The sequence below is a fragment of the Elgaria multicarinata genome, chromosome 2 (genome assembly GCF_023053635.1).
Source record: "Elgaria multicarinata webbii isolate HBS135686 ecotype San Diego chromosome 2, rElgMul1.1.pri, whole genome shotgun sequence".
NCBI lineage: Eukaryota > Metazoa > Chordata > Lepidosauria > Squamata > Anguidae > Elgaria > Elgaria multicarinata.
In genome coordinates, this window is record NC_086172.1 from 42,963,969 (window position 1) to 42,973,998 (window position 10,030).

Here is a 10,030-nt window from a genome sequence, read left to right on the forward strand (position 1 = left end):
TTCCCTAGTTTTGGATTGCATCAACTGCAAAGCTATGCACTCGTTAAGGAAGTCTGCCATCTAGTGATTGAAGATGTTACTGCGGGTTTCAAGCACACAGATACATTAAAATTAATCAAAATTATTTATTAATTTTTAAAATAACCCCAAACTGCACATCCCTATTGTCCCCTTAGTATGTATGCCATGTCTCAGCTGTTTAGGGTTCACAGTATTGGAACTATAACTCCCACCCCCCGGCCTCTCTTTTTCTCTCTCTCTCACACACACACAAACACACACAGAGGTCTGAATTTATTGCTTGCAGAGGACTTTTGAAATTAGGCCAAGCAGGGCCGTCCTTACCACATAGCTCAGGTGCAGATCGGAAGGAGCAGCATACCCCCAACTAGCTGGCCACAGGGTTGCCTATTGCTATGACTGTGCTGCCATTGTCACCACCACAGCGTCTATTCCTTCTCAGCAGCTATGCCTGGTGCTGCCAATCCACCAGCCATGGCATACTGCTGCAATAACGTTTTAAACACTATTTGTTGCCATCATGGCAAAGTGGCAAGCACTCTCCAAGGCCACCTCTCCCACGATGCGTTGTTCTGAAGGAAGGTCCCCTTTCTCAGAGTTCAGCATGGAGGGATAAGATGGCCCCAGAAATCCTGGGATTGTTTGCACTGCCATCACTAACACAGCAGTCATGGTCCCAGCTGTGTAGAAGTGTGAAGAGTCAGCATGTGCACAAGATGAGGAGCCCTGGCCTGTCTGTGGAACAAGGGAAAAAACACCTATATAGGTGCCTTCCATATGGTTTATAAAGTGAAAAGAGAAGGGAATGATGTGAGTCTCAAGGGCATAACTCTGTGGTAGAGCAAATGCTTCACAGGCAGAAGGTCCTGAGAATGCCAGAGATTTAACTAGAAATCTCTGGCATTTCTAGTTAAAAGGATCTGAAGTTGTAGGGCTGAGAAAGACCCTTGTCCAGGAACCAGGAACCTTTTCCCGAGGTCCACGTTATCTCAGTCAAAATCTGTCAGGGTCTGCATTTGGCCACAGCCAAATGTGGGTGAGATTTGGAAAGTGGACTCGTTTTTTTCAAGTGCCCCCCTGTCCTAGCCTGAGGCCCAGGAGCATTGCTGTTGGCTAGAGTAGAGAATTATGGGTTCAACAGAACTACAGCCTGACTCAGTACAAAGCAGCTTCAAATGGTAATAGGCTCACCACATACTTGAATATAGCTGAACACCAGCCTTTTCCATCTTGGTGTTTTGGACTTCAACTCCCATCGGCCCCAGCCAATATGGTCAATGTCAGGAATGTTTGGAGTTGTAATCCAAAACATCTGGAGGGCACCAGCTTGGAGACACCTGTCCTAATCTCAGGGTGAGGTAACACTACTTGTAGGACAATTATCCCCCAGTGGATAGATGAGAAGCAGAAGCAGAGCAGACTTGCTGAACAGACTAAGTCCAAGAAGTACAGACGTGTTTTGGGGTTTTTGCTGTTACTTTCACACACATACAAACATGCACACCCATGCTTCATTCATGTCTGGCTCATTTTTAAAGCTTCCTGTGCGCAAACTTCCCTGAATACAGCCGGAGCTGGGAGTGAATGTCAGGGAATGGAGGGGGCTTGCTGCCTCTGTACATCTAGCATAGTGGTGAGAAATAGGGTGCAGACATGGAGTTGCGTTTGCATTTCACCATAGGAACTGTAGAGGTCAGCAACTGGAAGTTCCATGGCTGAATGTGGAGCCTGAGCTTGCTGGCCATCAGCTTTATTGATGGGCCCTGGTCCATCACCTTCTATCCCCAATTTCAAAGTTGCCCTATGGGCGGATAATTTGTAAATATTATAGATTTTAACTAATTTCCACTATCAAAGCAAATCTATAATTATGTTAAGCCAGGTCTGGAGTTACAGTGCTGCTATACCAGCAAAATAGCTACTATATCGAGTGCATTCTCAGCCCATGAGGGGAAACACAGAGCCAGAAAATCCCCAAATGATGTAAAAACAATGGTGACATCTACCATGTCCTTGGAAATTTTGCTGGTGTCCACCAATCACTGTGCCAGCGATGACAACCACACACAGAAGGAGCCAATGAATTTTAGCAAGGGAATTACACCATATCCTATGCTTTGTCATGGCAACACGGCCAGTGCTTATTTTGACATTTCTTTCCCGTCCCATTTCAATAAATGGGAAGTAAAATCTTTGTGTCAGGTCTGGGGGCAGTGTACAGTTGCGCTGTGGATTGAAGTGTCCTAGGATGAGGGTGGGGGAACCTCAGGCCTACAGACCTCCTGGGCTCCCCAGATGGTCACATCCCCATTCATGGCCACACCCTTTTCTCTTGATAGCCAATCATTCGGTTATTTTCTGGCTTTTGCACATCTTTTCCCCATTCTAAAAGGTTGAAATGCCTCTCCTAAAACTTAGTCACAGACTAAAATATACTGGTATTTTTGTTTTTAGCCCTCCCCACTTTGCCTTTGGCCCCACCCACCACTGGGATGAGGCCCACAAGAGCTTCTCCAAAATTGAATTCAGCCCTTGGGCTGAAAGAGAGTTCCGCACCCCGGGTCTAGGATATTTATTTATTTATTATTTACTTCAGGAAATGTCTATAGTCGCTTTTCATTTTTTGTAAAAGAAATCCCAAGGTAGTTCACAAAATAAAACCATTATGAAATACCATCAGTAAAACAAGAAAAGAGTAAAAACAAAACATTAAAATATCTCATTAAAATAACTAGGGGTAGGAGGCAATGCTAACCGTCAGGGGGATGCCTGGGCAAACAAACGCGCCTTAAATTGTCAGTGGAAACTGACTCCACACTAAAAGCCACCTGATCTTGGGAAGGCTCCTGCCCTGAAATATTTTACATAAATTGAATTTAAAAAAATACCTCCATGGGGATATCATTCCATATGGTTGGCACAACAACAGAGAAGGCTATCTTCTGCACCACAACCAAATAAAGATAATTAGGCTGCAGTTCTGCAATCAAGGCCTCCCTACCAGGGCAGCCTATATGCCCTGTGCTGTTCCTTTCTTGCATATGATTCTGACCCCTCAGCTGTCTGGCATATCTGTCATGGCAGCAGAATATCCAGCATTCTGCTATCAAGTAGGAGGACTTCTGCCAAATCCTATAGCCCCTTGGGTGGTGGAACTTCAGTGTAGAGTTCACCTTGAAAAGAGCAAAACAAAGAAACAAAACCAACTAATATTTTATTATTTTAGCCCAGTCCAAATAGAAAAGCCTAGCAGTGCTTCTGCAGGGTGTTTTAAGTCTGAGTGAATCTCAAAGGCAAGGAAGTTCCATAGTTGTGGGGCAATGAGTGAAGATGCCTTTCTTCTCCTATCCAGATTTGGCACATGAATCATACTAGGAGCACTCCATATCTTGATGCTGATGGTAGTCCAGGGGGCTGTCTATATGCGATGGAAGCCCCAAGGTGAGTGCGCAGTGGCTTGGCGTCTATTGTGCAGGCATCCCAGGGCTTTCCCCCAAAGCTTCGAAGCAAAGAAGTTGGAGACTTACCCTGACTTTTTGGTCTGGTGTGCAGTGAGGACAGCGCATTGCCGTCTGTCACCGCACTTCAGGGTCACGGCAGAGGCGTGGCCGGGTAGATGGAGACCCTTGATTGGTTGCCATCCGCCCGGGCAGGGCGGCAAGCCAAATGGCTGCCAGAACACCCCTGTGCTGTCTCCAGGTGGGGAGAAGAGTCTCCCTTTTGCTGGGGGTTGGGGGGAAGTTCTCCCTTCTCTTGGCTTCAACCTCTGTGAAGTAAGGGGGAAAAAGCCAGGGAGGGACAGGCAGCAGTGGCGGCTCCCCCCCCCCCCCGTTCCATATAAACCCCGTGTTTGCTCCTTGGTGTGGGAATAACGTGGCACAAACCCACAGGAGCGAAACCACAAGGTTTGTGGGGCTCACGGCGCCAGTGCACTGTCAGCAAGACAGACCCCAGGTCATGAGCAGACCAGACTTGTGGGATCTACTTTGTTTCTCACTAGAACTCCAAGATCTGCCTATCAGAACCAGGTCCAAACTAGTGGCAGCGAGGGAACACCACACACTTAAACAATCTTATGAATGTTTATTTAGTAAGTCATTTTCACATTGTAGCCATGGAAATAACGAACAAAATTGTCTCCAAGCGCATGCTCATTCGGGAATTTGTTTTCAGGACTGAAACTGATCTTGCAGCCCTTGCACACAAAAGTCCACTCCTGTCCGTACCCCCCCCCCCCCCCGGTTTGTTTCAGCAGCCTAATTTTCTTTTAGTGGGATAGGGTACTCTTTTGTCTGTTGCTATTTTTGAACAATTTGGATTTTAAATATTTGGTGATCTGCTCTGATAGTCTATATGGGAGAAGGCTTAGATTTGTAGTACCAAGTTACTGGGCAGGAAAAGGGTCCTTTTGTAACGGACTGGCATACTTATAGAGTCCATAAACGAGTGACTGGATAGAAAAGAGACAGGAGCAAATAACTGGGAGAATGGAGAATGGATATCAAGAGGTTTTTTTTTTTTTTTACTAGGGTGACTACAGGGTAGAATATGATAGTTCTGACAGCAGAATTTTGATATAATGACTACAGGGATTCTCGGCAGACAAATTCTAGCTCTACCAATCAAAAGCCATTGTGCAGCTATTCTGTTTCTCCCTTCTGAACAGATTTTTCATGCTAAGAAAAAAGATAGAAGAAGCAATGGAGAAGCACAGGATGACAATATCTGAACCCCCAGAAAAATTCCACGAATGAAGCAGGGCGATTGACCAATAAAAGCCTTATCTTGAGGCATCTTCAGTGCACCCAGAGACATTATTCTTTGTGTGGCAGCCTAAATATTTCCAGATGCCACCATTACTGTGAGTTTGACAGATAGTTTGACAGACTGAGATATAATAGGGGCGTGCTATGGCAATGGTTCATCCATCAGCCAAAATCACTGAGGCTGGTTGACACACTCAACGAAACACTCCACAGTGAGAAACATAAACTATGTTGGATAATCGTACTTCAACATAAGTCCTGCCTGGGACTTAGCTTAATATAAGTTTGGCCTTTCGGTTGAAGACATCTAAATAGCCAGAAATGGGACTATTAATTGGGATAAAGTTAAGCTTGTGGCTGCAATCCTATATGCGCCTACCCAAGAGTAAGTTCCATTGAGCTCTATAGGATGTAGTCTATGTAGAGGTTTGCACTGTAAAATGATGATGATGATGATGATGATGATGATGCATTTACTAAAGTGGGCACGGTGGACCACTAATGTAGTACATGCAACTTTTTTTAGACATTCTTAAAGATGTCTTGATATTTTTCTCTTTGAAAAATGTGTCAAATATAGAGTACCCAATAAAATTTTACTCCACATCCATGAAGACATTAATGATACTTTTACAACATTACTGTAATGAGACCATGCAAAAGGCATGCCATTTTTCCAAAAAATTCTGCTACAGTACATTGATTACATTGTGTGGCTAAATGGGTATTTTATCACTTACATTGTCAGGATCACCAGAATTCGCACATTGAATGATCTTTTCTCTGTCCATTATACAACATATTTCTAATATAACCATTTCAATAAGTAGTTTTGGACAAATGCCACTGAAACAATGTAGAATTAACAACAGTGTTCTAAATATTACTATTATATAAATGAGATCAAGTATGAGCAGGCACTGGAAATTACTATTTTATATTTGTTTGGTCCAAATACAGTGTGGGTTTTAAGATTTATTGTCACCTGAACTGTCAGGCCAACAGTTCAGCATGCCCAGGCTGAAATGAGGTAAATAAAAAACATTATTCATGGAGGAGAGCTGAGCAATGTGGAATTTATTCTCTTAGCATAAATAACATTTCTCCTAACCCTTATGAATAACATTGTAAACCCAGAGTAAATATTTTACAGATTCAAGAATTAGGGCATTGCTGCTGCTCCTCTCTGAATCAGTCTAGAGGTTCTTCCAGAAGATCTAAAGATCCGTTTAGTTTGTGTACACTTGGAAACTTGTCCCTTTCCACCATTCCAAAAGCTGGAATTCTCTTCCTTGTTGAGCATCTTTACCCTGTCACAGAGTTTTAGAGGGAAATAACTGTAAGGACAAAAAGGAGCCAAAGTAGGCTGGTGTAACTCTTTTATGTCAGAGTAAGCTCATTTCTAGGTGACTGAACCTCTTTCCTGTGCTTTCTTTCAGAGCTCTCCTCAAACAAACAAATCCTTTGGGAAATTTTATAATGGCCCATCATGGTCTCACTTTCTCTCCCTCTGACCCAGGGCCAGTGTCAGGGGTTAGAACCAGTAGGCCCAGGCTTCAGTGAGAGGCCTACTGCCAAAAGGAGACTCTGTTGCTGCCTGTTCACATGCTCTATCTAAGCAGTGACAAGAGTCGAGAGCAGGTATAGCAGCCTCTCCCTTTGGGTTGCCATACAGATTGGGCCCAGAGAAAGAAGGTCAGTGAATGGGTAATGGTGAGGAATGAGTGGCCTCACTCTGGAAGGAGGGTGACTAGGTAAGGAGGGCCACCTGGGGACACCAAGAAACCCCAAACCCTGGAGCTGGCACTGATCTGCTCCTCCCTTACCTTATCGTTTTGACTGTCCTTCACCTGATCCTTACCATTATTTTATCTGTCTCTTCCTCCTCTCCTGCTTTATGCATCCTCTGGGCAAGGATATACAGAGCTCCATCCCACCTACACTTTTGTCTTGGTTTTCCCTCAAATTATTCCACTTCATTTCCATAGCGTATGAAAGCTTGCAAACTTACACCTGTGCGCTTGTACGTCCCAAGCTTCTTTACACCTCTCCTGTAGCGCGTTGCTGTTATCCCATTTCATCTCTCTTTTGGATGTTTGCTGATGGGTTTTTGCTTTTGGACACGAGAAAGGGTGTGTTCAGGCTTTAGGGTTTGTGGTTTTGTTTAGTTTTAAATAGTCATTGTGATATTGCTGCTTTAAATTTATTACAATGGACACCTCCTCATCCCACCTCAGTCGAAGCTGGAGAACATGCTTGCCGCCGCCGCCACCACTTTTCCCTCCGTTGTTCCTTCCCTCAGTAGGAGCGGCGCCTGGTGCCCATGATGGATCCCCTCAGCCTGTGTGCCACTGCTGCAATGAAGTCCCTATGCCCCAGCATTGCTGGAGGAGCCTCTTGTGGCGCCCGTCAGCCTCCCCCGCACTCTTGCACCACTAGCTGCCTTCTGCTCCTTTAAGCCCAGTCCGCCTCCCTGTTTCCTGCTGGCTTCGGACTCCCAAGTGCAGGGTGTTTCCCGCCTCCACGAAGAACCGGACTTTCTGCACACCAAAATACGTTGCTAAGAAGAGGGGGGGAAATACCCACAATCATAGCAGGACATGTTAGGCGTCATTGGAGTCCTTTGCATGCAATTCGCCCTGACAGCAGACTATAAGGTAGCCATCATCGGAGTCCTTTGCATGCAATTCGCCGTGATAGCAGACTATAACGCTGGTGTGATAGTGCTCACAATCTTATTTACACTCTGTACAGCACCAAGTATACTGCTGGTTTTCATGAAAGATGCCAGAGTAGTCAAACTCATCACAACTTCTTACACTATTAAAAGACTTACATAACAAACTTTTTTGGGTTATTAATATTGTACTGAAACATTTTTTATTTTATACAAATGACCCCCTTTCCCTCTACCCTCCCTATTTTTCTCCCTCATTTCTTATTTACATATATGTATAAATTAAAACAACTCAAATGTGCATGCGTGTGAGATATATATATATATATACATATACACACACACACACACACACACACACAGTCTGCATCATACAGTGCACACCTAACTTATAGCTGAAATTCATACAATTAACTTCTCCCTGCGGCATGGTCCAAGTAGCATCCAGATCACATATCGTTCCAAGAACCCACCACACACATTTCCAATTTTTCCAGATTTTCTCACCTCTTATACACTGAGCACTCTGAGGCTGCTTGTCTTAATTTATTTATTTATTGCATTTTTATACGGCCCAATAGCCGAAGCTCTCTGGGCGGTTCACAATTCTTCAACCCACCTCTCATGGTTTGGCAGGGAAGTACACTTCCTGTACCTGAGGATCACAGCTTTAATGACCCAAAATACCCAAATTAGCCACGGCCTTTATGTATATGGGTTTAGTCAGTTGGGTCCCAACCAAATATGGAATAGACGCCCATGCTTATCTCAGTGCAAATTTTGCCCCAAAGTGGGCCACCATTGGGCAGGCCCAGATTGGGGGCGTGTTAGATATGCTTCCCAGGACCCTCTTCTCCAAAACATGAAAGTGAGCAGGAATCCAATACTGCTTCAAAGTTGGTGGACTGAAACCCACAGACTCTGCCTTCCAAACAAACTTACACATTTTACCTAGACAAAGACTTTTCTTCCGAGCTCTCTCAGACCATGGCATCTCTCTCCTCACAGAAGCAATGGATATTGCCCTGAACTACTTCCTGGTTCCCTCCAGGAAGTACAGTCCACTTAGGCTGAATCTAGCAGCGCTTTAGTATTGTCAAAACATCCTCAAATCTATTACCCAAGTCTTTAATTGTGGGCAGAGCAGAGTTCCACTGCATAGGAGTCATGTTCATTTTCAGCTCTGACTCCCACTTTAATCTGATTGCATCTAGTTTTAGAAAAGCAGCCTTTTGGGGGCTGGCAGTTATAAAGTGAAGAAGTTTAGACCAGGCCTCCAAGGACTCCAGCTCAGTTTCAGATGCCTCTAGAGCATCCGATCTAAAGAAGCTGGCAAGCCCTGCTTCAACTGCAGGTGCTGCCATGCCGCATTGGGCACAGCATATTTTTTCCTTTGCATACCATAAACCAAGAATTCATAAAGACACCAGTTTGCAAATGCAAAATGTCTTTTTTTAAAAAAATCAGTCTTTATTCAGTTTGATTAGATCTACTTTCTAGTAAGTGTGTTTAGAATCGCTCTCACTCCCAAATTTGTTTCACATTGAACTGGTGCATGATGCTATATAAACAACTCTTCTCCCGAACCATGACCTTGAGTTCAATTCTAACAATATGAAAGATGGTCTCATCTCCTGTTTTTAGTATCTCAGCTTACACCAGTCACATCCCTGTTCTGCTAGGCCTCGTTTTCAGTGTTTTGGAAAACTCTTGGGTTCCTCAGCTTTTTAAGTCCCACTTCTGAAAAGTCCATCTTGTAGTGTCCAAAGAAAGAGATTTCAACTGATACATCTTCATTTTGAGCACGGGCAGAAGGACATTTCACCCCGTTTCTTTCCCCCCCATCTGGCTTACTTCTGTCGTTTTCCCTGTGTTCTTCAAGTGATAGACCTTCCTATTTTTTGCATTTTGGTACTCCAGTTTGTTGGCTAGAAGCTCATCACTCAGGTAAGGCCAACTCTTAATTTCCTGTCTCCCAAGACTGGAGGAAGAGAACCTCCTTCTTTTCAAATGCCCTTCTAACAGGGAAGACAAAATATCCCTTTCTCTGGCTATTTACTAGATATATTTGGATAGCTCATGCATGCTTTTAGGCATAATTTTCTTCATTCTTCTCCAAGCCAAGGCTTTGCTTTGATGTTGAGAAAGCTCCCTCTCCACAGGGACCATATGGAAGCTTTCAGTATTTCTCTCTTCCTCTCATATTACTTACTGTCGAGCATACTGAATAATTCAAAGAGTAGGATTTCCAAGTTATGTTTCATTTGCATTGGCTAGGGAAGACGGGAAGGTAAACGTACCCAAGTCATGACATCTACTATAGAAGTGTTCAGTCCCATAGCTCAGAGGCCACATGTGGTTTGATGCAAAGCAATACAATTCCACAGCATGAAACATAAGCTTACCATTGCCAAAGAATATGATACAATCAGGGACACCGAAAGGCACCAAGTAGAGAGGTGCAGGGTAGATTATACCAAACCCTTTAACTGTGCCTCTTCACTTCATTAGCAACCCTCCCTCACCCACTTTGAGATGAGTAGAGGAGGATGCAAAGCAGCTCCTG